Genomic DNA, 25,967 nt, shown 5'->3' on the forward strand with positions numbered 1-25,967 from the left:
ATCCAATCAAGAAGGTTTTTAACTGTAAATGGAAAGTGAAGAATTAATTGTTTACATGTATCTGTCAGGCCAGATACCACAGAAAAGAATAACAGTGGAGAGGAACAGTACTTCATTGGAGATAATATCTCTGTGCTCTCAAATGTCTATATACAAATGTATAAGCTAGGTGGCACAGTGGATAGAGTGCCTAGCCTGTAGTCAGGAAGACTCATCTTCCTGAGTTCAAATCTGGCTTCAGTCACTTATCGGCTATGTGATCCTGGGCAAATCACTTAACCCTGTTTGCCTCAGTTTCCTCATCTGTCAAATGAGCTGGAGAAGGAAATGGCAAACCACTCCAGTATCTTTGTCAAGAAAAACCCAAATGGGGTCACGAAGAGTCAGAGATGGCTGAAAAATGGCTGAACAACAACAACGAATGTGTTATAAAGAAAATGAGCTAGAGACCTTAATTCGAGGAAAATTTAACTACTGAGACTGGGCAGAATGGGACTCTTGACTGGAAAATGCCTTTGTAAAAGAATGCCTTATTCAAAAGGAGCAGTTTTATTTATATAAAAGGAGTGGTTGTATAATATTAAAATGGAAGAAAATTAATCATGTGAAGAAATCCGCAAACCAGAGAAGGATATGAATGAATGAATGAATGAATGAATGAATGAATGAAAGAAAGAAAAAACACATTCTTACTGTGTGTGTATTTTCCATTCTGGGGATATAAATATAAACTTGAGACAGGCCCTCCCCTCAAGGAGCTTGCTATGTTTATAGGGAAGTACAGACTAGGGAGGAGTGTTTTGGCTGGGAAAGTCACTAGCAGTGATTATAATGAGCTTTGGGGGAGGAGATTGTAACAATGGCAATATTGATTTGATTAGGAATGGAAAGTGTGATTGAAATGGTAGGGTGGATGGCCACATCATGGCAGAAATGCAAAGTGACACATGGCTAAGGCCAGCTAGATAGAGCAGGCCTTGTGAGTTACTTATCAGTTAAGACAGCATGAGACCCAGAGTGGGAGTTCCAAAGCTGAAAGGGCTAAGTCCTCCAGGGAGGGAACGATCTCTGGTCTGAGGGTAAAGCAGCAGGGCAGTTGGTGAGAAGCAACATATTCATAGTTGTACACCCAGCTAGAAGGAGAAAACAGATGAGGTTTTCAGAAAACATTGCAAACCTAACACAGAAACAAGTAGCAGTGATGGGACATTAAGACATCTCTGTTAAAAGCAGAGTTGCTGATAAATTCTGGTATTAACATAATGATCATTTCATTTTTCAAAATGTAGAATTGATGAAGATAACTATTCTGGATGTGATTTAATGAAGGAAAGAATTGGTTGCTGCCAATTAAATGTTGTCCAGATTAAAAAAAGAAAGAGTGTAATACTTAAAAATTAGAGATTTGTAACTTGTCATCAGTTTCTGGAAACATTCTAGAACATACTTTTTAAAAAATTATATATTTTTTTTAGGCAGTTGGAGTTAAGTTACTTGCCCAGGGTCACGCAGCTAGTAAGTGTCAAGTGTTTGGTCTGAGGCTGGATTTGAACTTATGTCCTCCTGACTTCAGGGCTGGTGCACTATCCACTGTACTACCCAGCTGCCCCCAGAACATACTTTTAAAGGGATCACTCACAAACATTAATTTAGAAGGGGAAGAAGGGATCACTGAGAGCTAATGTGACTTTGTCAAGAATACTTCATATCTGACTAACTATTTCACCTTATGGATAGGGTTAGTAGACTAGCAACGTGGACTAGCAGATAAGTTATTGATCTATGAATCAGGAAGACTTGAGTGCTAGCTGACCTTTTTGCTAACTGTGTGACCATGAGCAAATCACTTAACCTCTCTGAAGCTCAAGCAACTCTCTAAGATAGTAATTTATAGATTAGTTGCAATCAGCATTAGTGGAGAGAATTTCTACTCATGAAATCACAGGTCCTTGACATACTGATGAATTGGGTAGGCTGCTGTTTCAGGGGAATGTTGTATACATAGTATAAGTGGATTTGACAAAGACTTTTATGTTCTCCTCAAAGATAGGGTGTAGAGATATTGGTAGATGATAGCACGGTTACATAGATTTGGAGTTGCTTGAATGTCTAGATGCAAAAAATGTTCATTAATGGTCATTGCCACCTTGGAGAGGAATGTCTTGTGGAGCGCTCTATAAATCTAACCTTGGCTGTAGGCTGTTCTACAGTTTTTATTTTTTTTTAATTTGTTTTTTTTATCAGGGACTTGGGTGAAAGCCTGTGAAATATGCTTATCAAATTTACAGGTGACATTAAGCTGAGAGAGAGATAGCTAATATGTATAACAGATTTAAGATGTAAAAAAAAGATGCTAACAAGCCAGAATGCTGCCCTAAATCTCATAATATGAAATTTGACAGATATAAATGTTGTTTTCAGTCATTTTTCAGTCATGAGTGACTCTTCGTGACCCCGTTTGGGGTTTTCTTGGTAAAGATACTGAAGTGGTTTCCCATTTCCTTCTCCAGCTCATTTGACAGATGAGGAAACAAAGCTAAGTGACTTACCCAGGGTCACAAGGTAGTAAGTGTCTGAGGTCACATTTGAACTCAGGTCTTTGTGACTCCAGGCCCAGCTCTTTATGTACTGCGCCACCTAGCTGCCCCTAGAGATAAATAAAAAGTCCTGTAATTGGGTTAAAAAAATCCCCTTCACAAGTGCAAGATGTGGTTGATAATGGTCTTTATGGGGTTTTAGTGGATGGTAAATGCAACGTGAGTCAGCGGGGCAACATGATGGCCAAAAAAGGCAGTATAACCAGAAGTTGCATTGAGAGGAATAGTCTCTGCAAGAGGTGATAGTAACATTGTGTTCTGCCTGCTGAATAACTCATGGCATTATTTTCAGTTCTGGGTGTCATATTTTAGGAAACACATTGATAAGATGAAGAAGTCAGCCATATTGTTGAGGAGCCGATTGAGATTGTGCAGAATGGCATGGAGATGTTTAGCCTGAAGAGGAGAATACTTAGGGGGGACAGGGTCACTATCTTTAAATAATTGAAGGGTTGTCTCAGGGAGCAAGGATTAGGCTTGTCCTGCTTGACCCCAGAAGGCAGAACTCGGAGTGTTGGGCAGTGGCTGCCAAGAGGCAAATGTGGGCTTGGTGATGGAAAAAATTTCTAACAATTAGAACTACTGAAAAGTGGGATTGGCCCTGAGGGGGAGCCTTACTGGAGATCTCCAGGCAAGTATTAGATAAATATGTAGGTTATATTGTACAGGGGGATTCTTGTGCAAGTACAGGTTGGGAATAGATGGCCTCAAGTCCCTTCTGACTCTGAGGTTCTAGGAGTTAGGACCCTGTTCGTTGTCCCTGGCTTTGCCTGCCACTGTGGAAAATTTCAAACCCTTTTTTTCTATAGCTGCATCCTGCCCCTACCTGTTAATAAACTATGAGAAATCCTTCAGAGTGAGTGGACTGGATTGAATGTCAGAATGGGAGTGAGACTGGTTATTGATGGCTTCCAAAACAAAATGCCATAATTTGTAGAGCTTTTTGGATGCCCCATGAATGATGAATTTGTTGAGACCCTTGGAAGGGATTCTGCCAGGACAGTTTCAGTAAGTGGTAACTCAGTGTAGTTTCTCTTGTGACAGGTCTTATGAAGCTGTTGCATTGATGAGTGTAAATAGAGGTTTCCTTTCCCGAGGCTCTGCTAAGGGCCAAGGGGTAGTGTTCTCTTGCCAAAGCAACTGAATCATATGTCAAATCAAAATCATTCAGTGTAGCAATAACCTCTAATAGGTCTTGGCATTTCTCCAAGACTTTTTTGAACGAGCAAGCTGTTGTATCACAGCCACTGATTACATATAAAAATAAGATATTTTATTCCTTCTAGCAGCTATAATTTAGGGAGGGAAAAATACATTTTTCTTCCCCTCCACCCGCCCTAATTTCCTGGTTCCACCATAGGCTGTCTCCAAAACAAGGGGCTATCTCGACATCCTCTCCAGCAATTACAGCACATTCACAGGAAGAAGACATCTCAATAGATATATTTGATGAATTTGGCATCAGCATCATCAGATGCCTGCTTTGCAGCCATACTCTCATCATGAAATCCCTTCATCAGCAGAGAGATGAGTCATTCTTTGTTTATCTCATGCCACAAGAATTTCTCTTGTCTAAAGAGTGTAGTCACGCTTTCATCAAATATCGTTTCTGCCGAGGTAGGCTCAAAGGAATGCTCATGTCATTCTGCGCTTTCATAATGACCACCAAAGTTCATGATCCAGATAAAGCCATCGCACCTCCGAATTCCTGGGGGAAGGATTCATCCAATATGCCTCAGACAGCATAGTGGGGCCAGCCTCTGTCCTTGCCTGACAACCATTTTATAGTAGATATTCATGTTGATAACAGGGACAGGAAGTAGAGGATTTCCCTCTCTATCTTTTGTAGTCTGAATGAGATCAGGTAGTGTGGTTTTATTGTTTTTTTATATGTATTAGTTTTACTGAAAATGATGACTTGTGGATTGTGCCTAATAGGGATTGAGTACCTGGTCATTTTAAAATTCAATATGTGTTCCTAGAACTTCGTAGCAAAGAGTAAAAGTGAGAGAAGGTTCATAGATAAGGAGCTGAAGGGACTTTTGAGACTTCCTTGAGAGCAAGGGCTGTCTGTTACCTTTCTCTGTATCCTTAGCACTTAAAACTGAGCCTGACACATAGTAGGCATTTATAAAAGTTTATTGACTGACTTTCATCTAGTTTAACCACCCCCCCCGTTTTCTTGGGGAAACTGAGGCCCAGAAAGGGTAAGTGACTTTCCCAAAGTAAGTCATCTTGGCAGTTGGGGCCACAGTGAATTGAACGTTGGGCCTAGTGTCAGGAAGACCGAGTTCAAATCCAGCCCCAGAAACTTAGTAGCTAGCTGACAACTGGTAATCTGTCTGCCTCAGTTTCCTCAATTGGAAAATGGGGACAGTAACAGCACTTACCTCCTAGGATTGTTGTGAGAATTAAAGGAGATAATATTTGTAAAGTGCTTAGCACAGTGCCTGGCACACAGTAGGCACTTAATAAATTCTTATTCTCTTCCTTTTCCTTCTCTAAGGTCATACAGACAGAAGTGAGATTTGAACCCAGGTCCTCCAACTCCAGAGACAGTGCCCAATGCATTGCTAGTTTTATTTGGTTTCCCAGAAAAGGAAATCCCTCCCAACACAAATTGATAGAGTTGCTTTACAAAGACCACCACAAGAGGAAGGCAGCAATTGTAAAGGTGTATAATGTACTTTATGTTCAGCTAATTGAGAAAATTTGACATGTGAATGATAGACAGAAAACACATTGGATAAAACCACTATAAAGTAAGGATTCTTTCTACTTAGACTGTTATTTTATGGTATCTTCCTCACTGGGCTGTTGTGAGGTTCAAATGAGATAGTGGATGTAAAGCTCTTTGCAAAACTTAAGGAATTACATGTCAGTCATTATTGTGATTCCATATTAAAAGGCTCAGATGATCAAACCATTTAGATTAGAGGCAGTGCCCAGGAAAGTGGAATAATTTACTTATGAATAAATTACATGCAACACTTTTCACGTATTGATGGACTTTAAATCTGCAAAAGACATTTTAAGAAGGGGTTCATTTAAATGTCCTTGAGAATTTTGGGGTTTTTCTATTGTTTTAGAATTTCTAGAGATTTAAAATTAAGACTCTTAACTCTTTTTTTTTGGTATTTATTTAGTATTTTATTTCCCCCCAGTTATATGTATAAATAATGTTTAGTATTTGTTTTCAAAACTTTGAGTTCCAAATTCTCTCCCTTCCTTTCCCCCCTCTCCACTCCGAGAAGACAAGCAATTTGATAAAGGTTATACGTGTGTAGTCATGCAAAGCACATTCATGATAAGATGCTTGTATGCCTATTCATTTCTTTTGCAATTTTTCCATTATTGTATTATACAAATGAGCCTAAAATCTTGCTACACTTTCCTATTCTATTTTTATTCCATGATACTATGATTCTTTATCTTTCATAGGTTTCTTCTCAGTTTTATTACCATGGCCTTCTAAATCTAAACAGTAGTAGAGAAAGTCAATGAAATTTTTTTTTAATCACATTGCTCTGAAATGAATGTTTTTAATTACACACAAACACTTAGAGTTTAAATTTGAGATATGTTAAGGGTCAATGATATAATGGAATAGGAATTCTAATTTCTAATTTAGAGTATTTGTGATAATATCATGGGCCTTTTGAGAAAATTTTTTTTGCTTTTCTAATGTTACATCTGGCCAATATGAAGGGCCTAATCTTATAGGGTTCCCAGAAGTTCCTCTACCATTTCATTTAGGAACAGTAAAAATAAATGCAAGAATTAGGAAAACAGTATATACAATGACCATAAGAATATAATGTAAACAACACTAAAAAGCAGTGGAATTCATGTTCATTGCAATTACTAATTATGTTCCTGGAAGTTGAAAGATGAAACACATTCCCCAATTCTTGGGAAACAAATGGGAGAATAGGGGAGTAGGTTGTTATCTACTCTGTCAGATATGGTCCTGTGGTCAGTTGGTTTTCCTTATTTTCTTTGTTACAGGGATAATTTAGTGGAAGGGGTGAGATGGGATATATTGGGACTTGACTTGGTTTCTGTCTTCTGTTGGACAGGTTACAGATTGGTTCTTGAGAGCAAGAGAGTAGGGGATAGCTATATTTCGCTAGCTATTCCTTCAAGAAAAAAAACTTGCCACCTTCTTCTCTTTATCTGACCTAGATCATAATTGCCCATGACAATAATTACTCATGTCTAAAGCATTTTAAGGTTTGCAGAGTGTTTTCCTTACATGAACCTGCAAAGTAAGCCATGTAAGTATTATATCTTTGATAAAAAAAAAAGGCAACAATAACATTTTAACCAAAATAAAGATAACTTGAACCCACGGGGGCAGAGGGCAGTGTTGATTTAGTCTGGAAGATATCATTTAAACCTCCAAGATGCTTCTTTTAAGGTCTCTGGTAACATTTACATTTCTAGAGATAACACACTTCTTTGTAGTCTGACTTCTGACCTCATTCAACAGAAACAGCTCTTTCCTCAGTTACTAATGATCTCTCATTGCCAAATCTAATGGCCTTTTCTTGATCCTCATCCTTCTTGACCTTTCCACAGATTTTGACAGTCGCCTGATCATCCTCTTCTTGGGGATAATCTCTTTTCTCTGGATTTTTGCGACACTGCCCTCTCCTTCTTTACCTGTCTCTTCTTACCTGTTTGACCTCTCCTCTGTCTCCTTCTCTAGATCTTTATCCAGTCACACCTGCTTCCCTAAGGCTCTATTTTGGGCCCCCTTCACTTCTCCCTCTATACCATTTCACTGGTGACCATATCAACTCCTGTGGTTTTGATGATCACCTTTATGTAGATGATTCCCAGGTCTGCTTGCCAGTCCTAACCTCTCTGGTGACCCCAAGTCTTGTGTCTCCAACTGCCCTTTGGACATCTCTAACTGGATGTCCCGCAAACATCTTAAACTCAACATATTCAACACCAAATTTGTTATCTTTCCCCCAAAACTTTCTCCTCTTTTTAATTTTCCTGTTATTTTGGAGGGAACTTTGCCACAGTTTCTCCAGACGCCCAGGCTGTCATCCTTGACTACTCACTCTGTTGTTTGCACCTGTGTAACAGCTCTCATACATATCCCTGTCTCTCTTCTGACACTGCAACCACCCTGGTGTAGGACCGCATTACCTCAGGCCTGGTCTCGTGCAATACTAGTCTGTTGTTTTGGTTTCCTGGCCTCAAATCTATTCTCCACCCCAATCCATCCTTCACTTGGCCATCATATTGATCTTCCTAAAATGCAAGTCTGACCCTATCACATACACACACCCTCCATTCAATAAACTCCAGTGGCTCCCTGTAGCTTCCAAGATCAAATTTAAAACCCTCTGTTTGACTTTTGAAACTCTTTGTAACCTGGCTCCTTCCTGCCTCACTAGGCTTCTTACACCTCTGCATACTCAGATCCAGTAACACTGACGTCTTTGCTCTGAGTCACACAGGATACTCCATTTCCCAACTGAGCATTTTCCCATGCTGTCCCACATACCTGGAACTCGCTCCCTCCTCATCTCTCCCTCTTGGCTTTCTTCAGGTCTCATGTAACATCCCACCTTCTGCAAGATGCCTTTCCCAGTCCTCTTTAATCTTAATGCCTTCTTTGAGACCATCTCCAATTGATCCTGTCTATATTTCCTCCATACATATCTGTTTGCACATTGTCTCCACCATTAGACTGGGAGCTCCTTGAGGGTAGGGTTTGGTTCTTTGGATTCCCATCATCTGGCACAGTGTCTAGAACAGAGTAGATGCACCGTAAATGCTAGTTGACTAACCATCATCATCAGTGATGGAAATGAGGAAGAGGAGTTCTCTCAATGAGTAGCTCTGAAACTGCGTACGTAGAGTCAAATCTTTACCGCTTTCTGACTGCTTACATTAACTCCCATTCTGTACAGCATTTCCTCTCCTTTTATAGACTCAGTTAACTCTAAATCATTTTGGACTTGTGAAGAATATATTACCTTCCTTTTAGGTCATTTCCCTGTGTGTGACATTGGATTTTGAGTCGCTCAAGGGGACAGGCACCCTATCTTTTATTGTTCTTGTACCCTGTCACACTGTTTAATAAACACTTCTGCTGAGGCAATGAATGATTGATTTAATTTCCCCCCTTTGTGAGGAGAACAGGGATTTAAAGGTAGGGGTGCCCCTTCCTACACTCTGATTGTAGTATGGAATGGGACATGCTGACAATTAATCTACTATTAACTATGTGAAAATGAGTAGAAAGGAAAGATGGGACCTATTAGTCCTCTTCTTAGCAACCAATTATAGCTTAAAGTTACAGTGATATGTTATCTCATTCCTGTCTTGGGAGGAAGAACATATCCTGGCCTACTAAGCATCTTTCCCCTGCTTGGTTCCAAGTATGCAACCACCCTTACCTCACTGTTTCCTTTTCCTTTTCCTGGTTTGTCCCAGTTTATCTCTTGTGGGATGAGTATCAGTAACTGTTACTAAGTAAATATGGAAAGGTCTCTGGATTAGCTAATCTGAGATTAGAAATTTTGAATAGCTGAAGTTCTCCTCAAGCCTCCTCCCTTTCTCCCATCCTTGCTGCTATCTAAAGACATCCCAGCCCCTTGACACACCCAGCCTGCTAAAAAAGAGATTAGCAGATATTAATGAGAGAAGCCTTAAAAACAAAAGGCTGTGATCTGATCAGAAAAATGGAAAGAAAAAGGAGAATCTAGAATCATGACATGACTATGGTGAGATTAAAACCTCTTTGAGAGGCAGCTTGGTGTAGTGGGATGACCAGGGGAATTTGGACTCAGGACCTAAGCTTGGAACCAGATTCTGGCACAGATTCATGTCGTGACCCTTAGCTTCTCTGCTCCTCAGTTTCCCTCATTGTTAAAATGAGAAACACAATGACAGTAGCTGATGTTTCTAGTTCTTTAATCGCATTTCATCCTCAGTTAAGGGAGGTAGATTCTATAGAAGTCTAATCCCCATTTTTTTAAGATACCTAAACAACAGGGAAGTGAAATGATTTGTCCATGGTGGTAAAAATTAGTCAGAACCAGGATTGAAGGTCAGGGCTCTCCTGAGTCCAAGGCCTAAGCTCTGTCCACCACATCATACTGGGAGAATGGCACTTGCTTGACCTAACTCCCAGGTTGTTGTGTGGGAAGAGTTTTGTAAGCCTGAGAGCTGTGTATGTGTTCTTAGGAATTTTTTTTTTCAGGAAAGGGAAGGAGAATCATAGCAAGTTTGAATCATGGATTGTTACAGCTGGAAGGAACCTAAGAGATCTCTATTCTAAGCCCCTCATTTTTACAAATGAGAGGTACTTTGTAAACAAATGCTCTGATACAGGAGTTGACAGGTTGAAAGTGGCGAACAGCATGTAGTCCAGCGAGGCTGGAATGCCTGAGGGGGAATGGTGTAAAATATGGCTGGAAAAGTAAATTGGAGCCAGACTGTGAAGAGCCATGAATGCCAGAAAGCATAAGGTATCTCTATTTTATCTATTAGACAGGAGGAGACACTACCAGTATTTGAGAAGGGTAGAGAGGTGATCAAGTCTGATTTGTAGCAGCAGCTCCCGGGGCCTTAACAGTTTCAGCATGAGATTCCATGGTGTGGACACTGGTATTCCTTACAGCATGTCACCTCCATAGGTCTTCTCACGTCACTGGAAGAACTACAGCCACTACCCACCACTACTCTGAGGGCAGAATAGTGAAGCAGTAGAAAGAAATAGCAGAGCACGTACAAGCCTTTGGGTATGAGATGCTGCTATTGGACTGTGGGTGGCCATTCAGGGGGACAGATTCCCATTTCCTGCCCATGTCCTGATTTGGATGTTCTTCACTGCTTAGGTGAGGCAGGTTATTATAATTTTTTTTCTTTCTTTTTTCTTTTTTTTTGGCTAGGCAGTTGGGGTTAAGTGACTTGCCCAGAGTCACGCAGCTAGTGAGTGTTATGTGTCTGAGACCACATTTGAACTCAGGTCCTCCTGACTTCAGGGCTGGTGCTCTTATCTATTGCGCCACCTAGCTGCCCCTGAGGCAGGTTATTATTGAGTGAAACGTTATTGGGTTCTGAAACTGGATGTCTAACACAACATATCTAAAACTGAACTAATTTTCCTCCTCCATCCCCCAAAACCTTCCCTCTTTTTATCTTTCTATTGCTGTGGAGGGCACCATCCTCCTCCTAATCATCCAGGCTTACAACATCAATTCCTCAATCTTACTCACCCCCATATGTCCAATCACTTGCAAGTCTTATCAATTATACCTTCATGATGTCTCTTATATATGCTTTTTTTCTCTCCTCTGATACTGTCACCACTCTTGTATAGTGCTTCATCACCTTGTGCTTGGACTATTGCAGCTTCTGGTTGGTCTCCCTAGCCTGGAGGCAGCTAGGTGATACAGTAGATTGAAGGATGGGCCTGGAGTCAGGGAGATCTGAGTCCAAATCTGGCCTTAGACACTTAATTACTATGTGACTCTGGCCAAGTGATTTCGATCTCTCTCTGCTTTAGGGACAGCTAGGTGGTGTAGTGGATAGAGCACAGGCCCTGAAGTTAGGAGGACCTGAGTTCAAATCTAGCCTCAGACTAAACATTTCATGCTTACTAGCTGTGTGACCCTGGGCAAGTCACTTAACCCCAATTGCCTAAAAACAAAAAAACAAACAACCTCTTTCTGCTTCAGTTTCCTCAATTGTAGAATGAAAATAATAATAGCACCTACCTTTCAGGGTTGTTATGTGAATCAAAGGAAATAATACCTATTAAAGTGCTTAGCACAGTACCTGCACATAGTAGGTGTTTATTTCCCTTTCCTTCTCCTTTCCTAAGTCTCTCTCTACTTTAGCCCATCCTCCACTAAGCTATTGAAGTGACCTTCCTAAGGTGCAGGTCTGACTATGTTGCCCTGTATTAAGTTAACTCTAGTGGCTTCCCTGTCATCTCTATGATTAACTATAAAATCCTCTGGTTTTTAAAGTCCTTCATACCCTGGCCCCTTCCTACTTTTCCAGTCTTTGCTTTTTCCTTTGTATCTCTAGCACCTAGCACAGTGCTCTGCACCTAGTAGGTACTTAGTAAATATTGAATTGAATCCCTGAGTTGGGGACCTATTGGTCTTCCTACTGCCTGATAGTAGGGGGAAAAAAAAACCAAACAAACCCTGGCCTGAGCCAGCTGGATTGTGTAGGTATCTGCTTTGATGACAGCTGGACTTATACTAGGGTAAGAATTTTTTTTTTTAATATAGCCCATCCCTATGATTTTATTGGTGTAGTGAACTCCAAGAAACCTCCATCCATGCAGATCAGCCCCTGACTGGGATTTACAGTCTTGAAGAGTTGCCTGAGGCATTGAAGGGTTAAATGATGTGTTCCTGGTAACATTGGCATACTTGGAAGAGAACCAGATTTGGAGTTGGAGGACCAGGTAGATAAGGGGAATGAGGTAGATAGAGCTTACTTCATTGCTTTTGGTAAAGTATTTTGTGGGGAAGATGAAGTAAATGACTTAGGTGCTAATACAGTCGTATGGATTCACAACTGGTTGAGTGGTCAGACTGAAAGAGTGGTTGATAATGTAATGGTTCAGTGTCAGTGGAGTAGCCCAGGGAATCTGTGCTTGACCCCATGCTTTTAACATTTCTATCAGTGTCTTGGATGAAGGCATAGTTGGTTTGCTCTGCTCATCAGATTTGCAGGAGACCCAAAACTGAGAGGGGTGGTATGGCTAATGGAATGAATGACAGTCAGGATCCCTTTTGGGATTTTGACAAGCTGGCATATCTAATAAGATGAATTCAGTAGGGATAAATGTAAAGTCTTGTGCCTGGGTACAAAAAAAAATCGACTTCATAAATACAAGATTGGGGAAGCTTGGTTAGACAGCAGTTCGGAAAAAGACCTTTGGGTTTTAGTGGACTGTCATCTTAACTCGAGCCAACAGTATGATTTGACAGCCAAAACATCTTGGGCTGCGTTAAGAGAGGCAATGCTTACAGTAACAGAGAGTTGATAATCCCATAGTACTCTGCCATTGAGCATCTTCATGCAGAGTATTGGTTTCAGTTCTGGGCACCCCATTTTAAAGATATTGATAAAGTGGAGAGCAAAGGTTTCAAACACAAGGCCACCTGCCTGCAGGACTCCTTTGTGCCTGCTGCAAACAAATACAATAGAACATAGATAATGTTAATATGTGGTCTTCTGAGTCAAATATGGCCCCAGGGATCCTTGTTCAGGGTTTAGTGGGCCCTGATTTCTGTTTGAATTTGACACCACTGATGGAGAGTATCCAAAGGAAGGCAACCACAGGGGTGAAAGTTGGGCCCAAGCAAAAGGCAATCCCTGCCCTCAAGGAGCTCACAATGTAATGGGCAAATTTAGCTTAGAGAAAAGGTCAGGGGAGACATGGTGGCTGTCTTCAAGTAGTTTCAGGGCTGTCCTGGGGAGGGGGATTTGGTTTGTTCTTTTTGGCCCAAAAGAGCAAATCAGGAGCAACAAGTGGAAGTCATTCATAAAAAGGCTAATTTGGACTATGTTAGGAAAAACCATCCTAACAATCTGAGCTTTCCCTGAAAGGGAGGGGCTGTCTTGAGACGTAATGGTGGCTCTTTGGGGCGGAGGCCAGATAAACAAACGCTTGTCCAGCATGTTCTAGTGAGAATTCCTTCGTGGGTTGGATTAGAGGGACTCTAATATCTCTTCCAACTCTCAAATTCTGTGCTCTGGGTTCCAGTCCTGACTGCCACCTGCTTACTCCCTATATGTGGCTTAGAGTCAGTCATTTGAGTTCTCTTGGTTTCGGTTCTTCCATGTAGCGTTAGACAGCATTAGACTAAATAACCCCGACGTTATTTTCTTTCATCAATGAAAGTCTGTGATTTGATGGTTCTGTGACATGCCCTGGATCAGCATGGGCTGCTAGGCAGTAAAGTTTGGGAGCTGTGTGCTTTTCTGATCTAGAGTTTTGAGGAAGCTATGTAATGTGTGAGTGGCTAATTCATGGACTGGAATTCTGTATCAGAAAACGTGAAGGCAGTAGTCCCTAGAAGAATGAAAGGTGATGAATCTAGAAACACTCATTTTAAATGATAGACAGTGAATTGTTCACACAACCCATCAACTCAGATGTTTCATTAATTTAGAATGCCTTTTCCTGCAATTTTTCTCCATTGTTTTACTTGAAAATCATTAGGAACAGCTCATAGTGGCACTGGCAGTTAGGGGAATAGGGCCAGGTTTATCAAAGGTCGCATCACATTCCCACACTGATTTTATGAATGAACTTGATTGGAGGGTGGAGGCTGGGATTTTCCAGGTTCCTGGAAAACAGGACCTTGGGGTCAAGATCACCTAATGAATCCCATCCCACTGATAAAACAGGATAAAGGACCTGGACAGAAGTTGAGTTTAGGGAGAGAGTAGAGGGGCTTGAGTAGCTGGGATAAGGAAACATTTGGGATGTGTCATTTGAAGGAAGGGTGCTGAGGGAACCTTCCTTATAATTCTTCTGATAACTCCTAGATTTATAACCCAGGACAAGACTGATAACTTCTCTATTTCTCTGGCTGGGACCACCCTGTGAACTCCAGAAATGGGTTCTCCTGGCTGTGTTGAGATAAAATTAAGTCATCTTAATGTTGGAATCTGGTTTATGGGTTTCTCTATAGAAAACATCAGCCTACAGCAAAAACTAATTAATTCAGGCTCCAGTTCACGAATTAGACATTCACACATAGAATCAGAGATGTTAGAGTTGGAAGAGACTGTTGATTAAGTCTTTTAATTCAATCTTCTCATTTTACTGATGGGGAAACTGAGGTTCCCAAGAAGGATGGGGACTTGGTACTGCATGATAGACTTGGGACTAGAAACTGGGTCTCATGATCTCACTGGCTAGAACATTTTCCTTTCTCATGAGCAATTTCAGGTCCTCACCATTTTGGAAAAAAAGATTGACTCAGCAAATAAAGTATAAATAAGATTGCAGGGGGCTGTTTACTTCAGAAAAGCTGTCTTCACGCACTTTCATAACTACTTCAGCAACAGTAATTTGCATACAAACAATGAATGTGCTAATTAAAAATTCTTCTGAAGTCTTCATTAATAGCAGATCGGGCATTTACTGAGGCTTGTTTGGAAGCTGACAGAGTTGCTGAGTCTACTTAGGAAGGACTCAAATTGCATTTCTTTAAGACTATCAACTCAGATGTTTCACTGAGTGAGCATGCCTTTTCCCGCAATTATGCCCCGTTGTTTTACTCGAAAATCATCAGGAAACTTTTGCCCTCAGGGCTTCTTTCTTCCAGGTTGCACAGTCTGAGTTTCCCATAAGAGCTCCAGCCCAGCCCTTGAAAGACCTCTGTTCTCTCATCATCGTCAGTTATCCTGGAGCACCTGCTGTGTGTGAGGGATCTGGGTTTGGCTCTCTGGGGTCATGGGATAGGGTGGAGCTAGAGCGGAGAAAAGACCTTCCTTCCTCCAGGGCTTGCAGGTCAAACCAGGATTTCAGTACATGTGCTGTAGTGCAAAAGGGGAAGGAGACACAAGAAGAGTATGTGCAGATGGCAATAGAGATGGCTCCTCCATTGCTTCATTCATTCAGTCACCATTGTATGGTATAACATGTGCTGAGTGTCAGGCATTATGCAAGGTGATGGGGACACAAAGACAGAGACAAAATAATCTGTGCCTCCAGGGTTTTTGTATTCTACCAGTGGGGCATAATATATGTACGGATAGGTAAGTGGAAGTTAGAGACAAATTAAAAAAAAAATTAGCTTTTGTTTGTTTTGTTTTTGCTAGGCAATGGGGTTAAGTGACTGGGCCAGGGTCGCCCAGCTAGTAAGTATCAAGTGTCTGAGGCCGGATTTGAACTCGGGTCCTCCTGACTCCAGGGCCAGTGCTCTATCCACTGTGCCACTTAGCTGCCCCTAAAAAAATTTTTAAAGTAAAGTTAGGTGGCACGGTGGAAAGAGTGCTGGACTTCGAGTTAGGAAGACCTGAGTTCAAATCCAGCCTAAGACACTTATTAGCTGTGTGACCCTGCATGAGTTATTTAACCTTAGCCTGCCTCAGTTTCCTCATCTGTAAAATGGTGATAATAATAGCACCTACCTCCCAGGGTTGTTATGAGGGTGAAATGAGAATATTTTTAAAGTTCTTTGCAAACCTTAAAGCACTATTTAAATGCTAGTTGCTGTTATTATCATCTACATTATTATTATTATTAATTATTATTATTAATTTCTGGGTAACAGTGGTGATAGAGGAGGAGGAGAGAGCATTTATAACTGTGTGAATATGGACAGAGAAGTGACTTTACCGGATTCCTTACATTTTTAACCCAATGTACAGTTTACAAAGTACTTTCACATTCACTGTCTCTCTTGATCTTCGCAAATTCCCTGTGATCTAAGGCAGGGCAGGTAGTAATGAGTGTCTTTTACAAACAGGGAAAACTGAGGCTCATAGGAATTAAATGATTTGCTGAGGGTCGGATGCTAATTCAATTTGATACCATTTGTGGATTTGAATCCCAGGTTCCTGACACCAACTCCAGTATTCTTCCTACTACTAGCCCTTAGCTTAGCTCTCTTTTAATTATTAACACACTGTTACGTGTAAATCTAATCAGAGGAGTCTGAATGAGCTTGTATTCCATTTTGGTTCCAATTGTTACCTTCCCTGGAAGGGTACCATGATGTCTCATAGCAGTGTGGTGTGGTAGAATGAGCACCCAGGGAGGGAACTGGCAAACCTGGGTCCTGGTTCCAGCTCTATGGATTATTTGCTGTAGGATTTTAGGCAAGTCACTTTGCCTCAGTAGAACTCGTTTTCCAATGACGATAATGATCACAGGATTATAGATTTAAATCTGGAAGGGATTTTTGAGATCATGTAGTCTAACACTGTCATTTTACGTATGAGGAGACTGAGATCCAGAGAGGGGAAGTGATTTGCCTAAGATCATTATTTGATGGGAAAATGGAATTTGAACCTAGTCCTCTAACTCCAAATGTGTCACTCTATGGTCCTTTCCAGTTCTAACATTCTGTGGTTTTTCATTGCTGTTCTCAGGGAAAAATGCAAGATTTTGGAGTCATCTGAGGTCAAAGGTTGTACCAAATGGTACTGGGGAATCCCAGACTAAGGCCCATTAAAAAAAAAATTCCAATACTTTCTTGGTGATGCTATATCAAAGAATACCATGATCTCCAGAGACTCAAAATTGCTGGTGACTCAAAGATCACTTTACTTTGTGTAGGCATTATGTAGGCTGCAGAATATTACAGAATATTACCAATGATGTGCCATAAAAGACTTTATCCAGGAAGAGTCTGCTATAACTGAAAAGAAAGTAGAACAATCAAGTAGGTAATGAGAAGGATGGACAACAAATGGACAGCTGAAATACTGTAGTGATTATTGAAACATCCAGAAATCCTCCAGAGTGTTAGGTAGATAGTCTATGAAGGATTTATGAGAAGATCATGGAGACAAGTCAGAGAGGATAAGAGGCCTGATACTGTTGGAGCATGTGCACACGCCAGTGAGCTCTCAGATCCACTGAAATATCGAAGCTTTTATTCCCACTTGGGTAATTTCATTTCTGGAGCAGCATTGAAGGGAATGTGGCAATATCTTGCTAACACTTGCATGTGCCAATCAAGTGGTGCTTATTAATGTGTCCTTAGATAAAATGTCTTTATTCTCAGTCATTTTTAAAGGTGGTGAAGATGGAAGGGGTTAAATACAAATCATGTTGCATGAACCTCAAAAGGTGTGTTGGTATTTAGCCCCATTTGCTCTTTGGAATTCAATTCCTTCCTGTTGCCAAAAGAAAGTAGGGCTGATCTATTAGATCAGAATATATTCCTGTCTTCAAATCCTGGCAACAGGACGTTCTGTCCTCCAGATTTCATAGTTTGAGTTGGGTGTTGCAGGAAACTTGGCACCAGGGCTTTCTTTTCAAAATAATAAACAGAGATGTCGCCTTGGGTTTCATCTGATGAGGCTTAGATGCTCCTGCACCGTGAAGGCTGATTCATAGGCAAATGGGAACTAATAATAGTAAGTTTAAAAAAAAATTCCCCTGTTTAAATTTGTCAAGGCAAGATTCCTGTCATGTTTTGCAGGACACGACGGAATGTGTTCCTTTGATGGCGCTGTAATGACATACTAACTTCTATTTCAGGCTTGGCATGGTTAGGCTGAGCTATGTCACCTCTTGCCTTTATTCAATGGAAGGCAGAGTGTCAGAGTGAGTAGAGCTCTGGACCTGGGATCAGAAAGACCCAAGGTTAAATCTTGCATCTGGTACTAATTAGCCGAGTGATGAGCAAATCTATTTCCTCATCCGTAAAAATGGACATCATAATAATAGCCTCAGTTTCCTCATCTGTAAAAATGGGCATCATCATCATAATAGTGGTATCTGTATCACAGGGTTGCCATAAGGCTCAAATGAGATTATAGTATAGGCAAAGCATTTGTAAATTGTAAAGTGTTAACAACATAGGGTATCCCCACGGTCTCAGGTTTAAGCTGCATTGAGACTTAGGGGGCAATAGAAATTATTTTCATTATACTCATGCTATAGCTTGGCTTTGTGATGTAGCAGACAGACACTAGTCTTGGAGCTCAGAGATCTAGGTTCCAATTTTGACTCCACTACTCACTAGCTGAATGTCTTTGGATAGGTCACTCACCCTGTCACCTTGAATTTGCTCATTTGTAAAATTGGCTTCGTAATAGCTCACATTTCTTTTCAAAAAAATTTTAATGAACAAATCTATTTCTTTCCCTTCTGCCTCCCCCACTTAAATCAGAAAAAGAAGAAAAGAAAAACGATATTCTTGTAACGAATATGCTCATTCAAGCACAACAAATTGTCTGTGCCAGGGGCAGGGGACTTGCGGCCTCAAGGCCACATGTGGTACTCTAGGTCCTCAAGTGCTGCCACGGCCACATGTGGCTTTGAGGCCGCAGGTTCCCCACACTTGGGCCCAAACTTACAAATTATCTATGTTCAAATCATTTGCATCATTCTGCTCCCTGAGTCTGTCACTTCTCTTATCAATATTGTGGTTATTGAATAAATTGTTCTCCTGGTTCTGCTCACTTCACTCTGCATCAGTTCATACAAGTCTTCTCAGGTTATTCCTTAACTGTCCCTTTAATCATTTCTTACAGCATAGCAGTATTTCATTGTGTTCATATACCATACTTTGTAAGCCATTTCCTAACTGATAGGCATCTCCTTAGTGTCCAGTTTTAGTTTTTTTTGCCTCTACAAAAAGAGCTGCTATAAATACACTGGTTCCAAAAGTCTTGGTGCAGATTTCAGCTCTAAACTACTCTAAGACTTTGGGGGGACACTGTGTTTTTGTATATATGTATATTTTGTATATATGTTCGTTTTCTCCTTCTTTGTTCTGTTTGCTAGGTCATCACATTCTCACAGTACCATTTTAAAATTTAAATTTTCTTTTTTTATTTAACAAACATTTATTTTCTCTTCCACTGCCCCCTTGCACTGGGAAAAAAAAAAGAAAGAAAAAGAAAACCTTTGTAACAAGTATTCATAGTCAAGCTAAACAAATTTCTACATCAGCTGTGTTCAAAAAATGTTTATCTTATTCTGCATATTGAATCTGTCCTCTTTCTTGTCCAGAGGTGGATAACATTCTTCATCTTCAATACATTGGCAATGTCCATAGTCCTTTAAGGTTTATAACATACTTCTCTTACAACAATTCTATGAACTTGGATAATGAAAAGTGTAATTATTCCCATTTCACAGATGAGGAAACTGAGATTCAGATACTGTTAAATGACTTATCTAGGATCACATAGTAAGTGCAAGAGCTGGAATTTGAACCCAGGCCTGCTGACTCCAATTCTATCACATTTTTAAAATTTTAAACTATATTATGTTTCCTCTCACAGTCTAACTTACGACAGTGGGAGGTTTCTTACTGTAGGTAGTATGGCTCCCTAACTTACAGGCTGGTTGTGAGAGTAGAATGAGATTAATGTGCATGAAGCATTTGACAGCCCCCAAGCCTAGATAGTTGTGAGTTTTTTTTGTAATTTTTTCCCCCTTTTTTTGTTCTCTTATAGGGAACTGAAACCCATCCTCCTATAGCCTCCAGAGTCTTCTGTTGCAGATACTTTCCCCAAGGTATGCTGGCTGTCACTGATAGATTCTATATGATCATCTACCTACCCGACTTTTGTATCTGTGGTTTTCTTTCTTTGTTTCTTTGTTTTCTTTCTTTCTTTCTTTCTTTCTTTCTTTCTTTCTTTTTTTCTTTCTTTCTTTCTTTCTTTCTTTCTTTCTTTCTTTCTTTCTTCTTCTCTCTTTCTTCTCTCTCTTCTCTCTCTTTCTCTCTCTCTCTTTCTCTCTCTCTTTCTCTTTTCTCTCTTTTTTCTTCTCTCTCTTTCTTTTCTTTCTTTTCTTTCTTTCTTTCTTTCTTTCTTTTTTCTTTCTTCTTCTTTCTTTCTTTCTTTCTTTCTTTCTTTCTTCCTTTTTCCTTTCTCTCTCTTTCTTCTCTCTCTTCTTTCTTCCTTTCTCTCTTTCTTTCTTTCTTTCTTTCTTTCTTCTTTCTTTCTTTCTTTCTTCTTTCTTTCTTTCTTTTCTTTCTTTCTTTCTTTTCCTTTCTCTTTCTCTCTTCTTCTCTCTCTTTCTTCCTCTTCTTTCTTTCTTTCTTTCTTTCTTTCTTTCTTTCTTTCTTTCTTTCTTTCTTTCTTTCTTTCTTTCTTTCTTTCTTCCTCTCTCTCTCTCTCTCTCTCTCTCTCTCTCTCTCTCTCTCTCTCTCTCTCTCTCTTTCTCTCTCTCTCTTTCTCTTTCTCTCTTTCTTTTTTCCTTTCAGTTTGCCCAGTAGTATTTCTAGACGTATTTTTTTTTGGAGCTGGGGGTGGTTCTACGTGATTCAGTAACCACTCCCAAACTACTAGCTGTAATAGATGCTGCATGTAGTTAGAGAATTGTTCTTTCCTGATTGATTCCAGTATGTGACATGGAATATGAAGAAAACCAGTTACTTCTAGAATGAAGATCCAAAACACTTTGTCAGTCTTGTATAATACTAATGGAATCCTTGAGAGGCAGGATGATGTAGTGGGTAGAGGGCAACCTTGCTTTTCTTGTTGTTCTTCATTCTCAAAGAGGACCAAAATGATGTCACTGTGTTGAAGGGTCAAGGTACAGTGTGTCCAGCTCTGGCTTATCAGACCAATGCAGGCTCTGAAGGTTCTGCCGCAGGTCGGGCACAAATAGTCCTGTAAGACTGGGGTTCAAGTCCATGAATACTAGAGATTGATTTCAGATGAGTCACTTAATCTCAATGCCTCAGACTGTTCTTTAAGACTCTGTGTTACTGGTCTGTATCATTTGAGGATGTTTCTGTGTTGAGAGTGGCGTATGCCAATGAGATTACAAGTCTAGGACAATAATAACAAAGGAATCTGCACCGAAGGGCAGAATGTATAGAGTCACATTTGGCTGGGGCATACTGATAAAAAGGTGTGATGTTTATAGGATTGGGTTTGCAGACTTGCAGTTTAGTGATATTGGCACCAGGTGGCAGTAGGTGCCATAATTTCTCCAATGCTTAAGTCATCAGATAGTTAACTAAGTATGTTTTTTCTCCTTAAAAACAAACATTTTTACTTAAATGGTTAGACTTGATCATAAACAATGAAATAGACAACTTGTAAGTGCGAGCTTTTTAAGTAGTTGTATGCATAGGGAAGGCAGGTGGTGGCGCAGTGCATAGAGCACTGGGCCTGGAGTCAGCAAGATGAGTTCAAATCCCGCCTCAGACACTTACTGGATGTGTGACCCTGGGCAAGTCACTTAACCCTGTTTGCCTCTGTTTTCTTGTCTGTAGAATGATCTGGAGAAGGGAATAGCAAAGCACTCTAGTATCTGCCAAGAAAACCCCAAATGGGGACATGACTGAAACAACTGAAAAACCACAAAATATGCATAGGTACAAGTTAATACCTTTCTCATTAATCCTTAAATATTTTCAACTATAACATGATTTGGTCTTGGCTTTACCTGCAGACTTGAAATTAAGTTACTTATAACTCACCCTAAATTACAGGTTAGAATTAAATCCTTTCTGCTGCTGGCAGATGATTCTGGGAATTCAGGCCAAGTTGATAGCAAAAACTCTTCTTAGCACCTTTTCTGCGATGTAGCTCACTGACAAGTTGTTCACAGTGGCTGGATATGTATACTTGCATTTATGGACTGATGCTGTGACTGCTTCCAGCTGAAGTAATGTCCTACAGTTTGATATTTTTAAAGAGTCTTTGTTTCACGTAGTAGAAGAAACAGAGAGCTATGTGTAACACCTATCATAATTTAGGATTATGGGATTTAGAGTTCAGGATATCTTAGCAATTATGTAGGCTGACCCTTCTCATTTTTCAGGTGAGAAAGTTGAGGCCACGAAAAAATAAAATAACTTGTCCAATAGTAAACATCGGAGGCAGTGTTCAAGTTCATTGTACTGAGTCCAAGCACCAATTCTACAGCACCATGCTGCCTCATTCTATTTGAAACCTCCCCCCCAATTCCCATGGCTGATTTTCTTTAATCAGAAAGAATTATCTTTCTGCTTTACTTTTCAAGAGGAGATATGTATCCTTTTCTTCGAACAGTTATTTCCAACTCTGGTGGCATAATTGAAATTTTGCTGGAATAGAAATCAGAGGACCTGGATCCTGGTCCCAGCTCTGTGACTATTTGCTGACTATATGAACTATAGGCTTGACTTCAAAGCCACAGATAATTTCATCAGCTATAAAATAAGGGGGCTAGACTAATAATAATAGCTATATGATCTTAGACGAGTCATTTAACCTTTGTCTCTTTATCCATTAACATGAGTTTGAACATGATATCTAGAGTACATTTCAACTCTAACAATCTTATGAATCTGTGGAGATGGCAGTGAATACCTCCACCTACTAAATTATCTCCTTACCTCTCGGCAGTCTGTTTGATTATAAATTTTAAACAGGTAGTTGCAACCAGTCTCAGGTTCTGCAAAAAAGTAGGTTTAGTCAGTGATCAGAAGAAACTTTGATGTGCAAATCTCTTCCAAAATAATTTCCATTCCTTGGTCTTAGCCACTGATAACGGACACTGCCAGGGTCACACTTTGGGGATCTTTTTTCCTGATAGCTCATTGAAATCCTGACTCATGTTGAATAAAAATCAAGAGTTTGAACTCCTAACAAGTTGATTTTAATTTGAATTCGTTCCAAATTGGACATAGTAATAGGCAAAAACTCCTTCATGCCCTAGTGGACTGGTGCTATGGCTAACTCATTGTCCAAATCCCCCTGAGTTTCCGTGTCCCTAAAGCTATTTATTCAGTGACTGGATAATCACCTGGTGGGGATATTGTAAAGAGCCTTTTTGTACATCAGGTAGAATGTCAATCTAAGGTAACCTCTAAGGACCTTTTGATGATCTGTGACCTAGTGGCTAAGCCTGTGGTGATAAAATTGTATGCATTGTAAGGGTTAATAAATTTGGAGTACAAGGAAGTGGTGAACAGTCTAGGCACACAAACCCCATATCCAAGTAAAGGAGGACTGAAGGAAGTACCTACTTTTCTTCTAATCAGTCTGGGAAAGCTCTGTGGAAGAGGTAGAATTTTAGGAGCCATTGACCATGCAGAAAGCCTTTGTTTGATGGGGTTGGGAGGAGAACAAAAAAGAAATGAACATTTCAGACATTATGGTACAACTTGGATGTGGGAGTAAGATGTATTGATGAAGGAGACTTCAAGCATATGTAACCTGAGATGAGTGAAGATGGTAGTCTGGATTGGTAGAAAGAAGATGATAGAATCACAAAATTTTAGAGTTGGAAAAGACCCTTAGAGATTATCTACTCCAATGCCATCATTTTCTGGTTAATGAAACTGAGGCCCAGAGAGGTAAAATATTCTGCCCAAGGTCACACAGCTCATTAGTGGCAAAATACTGAGAATATAATTTAGGTCTTGACAAAAATGATATCATCTCAGGGTTCTGGTACTACTTATATTTGGGTCAGTATAGCATATGAATTCTGCCTTAGCATTCTGCTTAGATGTGAAGACCATAAGCCTTCAAAGCTGAATTTGTTAAGAACAAATTTTATTTTTCACAGAAATTTTGATGTACCTAGATAATTAAATGCTCTTAGCATCATTTTTTAAACATCCCTCTCTAAATTATGTGTTTCCAAGCTGTTTCCTTTTCTTCTCCCCTGCCAATTTTGGTTTGAGTTTTGAGCTTTTCATTCTATGGTATGGTATTTTTTTATAGCAGAGGACTTTTTGTACCATAAAATAAGCACATTTTTAAAAAATGTACATAAGACCTGTCTCTAGAAACATCTGGTAAGAATAAGGAATGCTTGAAAAACTATGGTGCTCAGCAATGACCTCTACCTCTTTATTAGCAGGGAGTCCCCAAAGTAAACTTTTATTTCCTGCTGCTGACACACAGAGATCCTTAACTGAAATGTTTTGCGTTGTTTCTGAAACCTGGAGGGAGACTTAAAGTGAACATTAAGGCCAGCAACCTTAGTTTGGGGGAGATAGGGTTGCTTTGAGTTATTTACCCAATATCATCCCTGGATATTTATGGTATGCTAGCCTAGGTCGCATTCCTTTTGAGCCTGTGGTAGAACTGTACTTCTTAACTCCCTCTCCCAAGCCCACTAAAACCCACGTGAACCAACCATACCTAGAGCCTAGGTCCTAGACTTTCCCTGCATACTCCTACTTCCCATTAGCAAAGTCAATACTTGTCACATCATAGGCACTATGCCACAAAGTAATTTATTTCAGAATAGCACTGAATGCCTTTAGGTTTTTTTTTAAAGCAAAACAAAACAAAAACTTGTCCCAGAAATATTCTAAACCATTTTATATTAAACCTTTTTAAAAATTTTATTTTAAATTTAAGTAATAAAACAAGCATTTCCACAACATAGTACAATAAAAAGATGATTGCATATGAAACTGTAAATCATAATGTAATGTAAATATAGTAATATGCAACTTGCTATTCCTTTCAAATATACAACAAAATTATCCTGTAAATTTCTTTTTTTTCTTCCCTCTCCCATGCTCTAGAAATGGCTACCATTAGATACAAATAGATAGAGAGAGAGAGAGATACACACATATGTGAATTATTCTATATATATATTTCTATTTATTAGTTCTTTCTCTGGATACAGGTAGCATTTTTCTTCATATATGCTTTATAGTTGATTTGGGTATTTATAAAAGTCAAAATATCTTATTTGCTCTAAGTCATTCTTAAAACAATATTGCTGTTACTGTATAATATATACATATGTGGGTATACATATACATATACATATACATATACACATACATATACATATATATTTTTGGGTGAGGCAACTGGGTTAAGTGACTTGCCCAGGATCATGTAGCTAAGTGGTGTGTCTGAGGTCAGATTTGAACTCAAGTCCTCTGGACTCCAGGGCTGTTGCTTAATCCACTGCGCCACCTAGCTGCTCCTACTGTATACAATATGAAACCTTAACTACTAGAATGCCCACAGAATAGGGTGTTCTACTTCACTGAATTTTCTGATTTTATCAAGCCTTTGTTATTAAAAAGTCATTCTAAAATGTATTGATGTACTTACCTGCCTTAGTAAATATAGTAAATATATATTAATTAATTATATATAGATTATAATATATAATTATATAAAATATATATTAATTATATATAGTATATATAGTATGCATATATTATAATATATAGTAAATATATATTAGTCAATTAATTTAGTAAATATATATTAATCTTGTCCTTCATAATCAAGGACATTAGGGTTATTTAGGTGCATCAATTCACCCAAATTGCGGAGGACACTCCTGTGCAGGATTTATGGGAGATGTTGAAAAAAGCGTCTTAGAATTGGCAGGCATGGATAGGTACAATCTGTATCATTGGGGGGATTCTCTGCATTGGTGAGATCACAGATCTCATTGTTGAATGGTCAGAGATTGTATTTCTGCACTTTGATTTTTGGTTGAAAAGAATTAAATTGGTTCTGGAGAGCTTAATTTAGGGTAAGATTTTATCATACATCAATCCACTTGAAATGCTTTGTAGAAATCACAGACTTGATATTTCTGCCTTGTATCTGTTTAGAGAAACTAGAATGACTGCTTATAGAAGTATCTATAGGTGAATGTGGGCAAGTTACCTGGGCTTTGCTTTCTTATAAAATGGGGTTGAGCTAGATGATGGGTGTGTCTAGTTTTAACTGTATATGAAATAA

At 39.5% G+C, this 25,967-nt stretch overlaps 1 protein-coding gene across 49 annotated transcripts in view; it reads left to right on the forward strand.

The window, feature by feature from the left end:
• Nucleotides 1-25,967, forward strand: part of SORBS1 (sorbin and SH3 domain containing 1) — a 306,881-nt gene that overhangs the window by 85,601 nt on the left and 195,313 nt on the right. For 4 of the 49 annotated variants that reach the window (XM_078150962.1, XM_078150959.1, XM_078150961.1 and 1 more), the window contains one exon: nucleotides 19,746-19,806. The exons of the other annotated variants lie outside the window; for them this stretch is intronic. The gene's annotated coding sequence lies outside the window, so the exon portion shown is untranslated. The remainder of the gene's footprint in view (nucleotides 1-19,745; nucleotides 19,807-25,967) is intronic. 49 annotated transcript variants of the gene reach the window in all.

Source organism: Phascolarctos cinereus, unplaced genomic scaffold (assembly GCF_003287225.1).
Source record: "Phascolarctos cinereus isolate Bilbo 61053 unplaced genomic scaffold, phaCin_HiC Scaffold_3;HRSCAF=262, whole genome shotgun sequence".
Lineage (NCBI taxonomy): Eukaryota > Metazoa > Chordata > Mammalia > Diprotodontia > Phascolarctidae > Phascolarctos > Phascolarctos cinereus.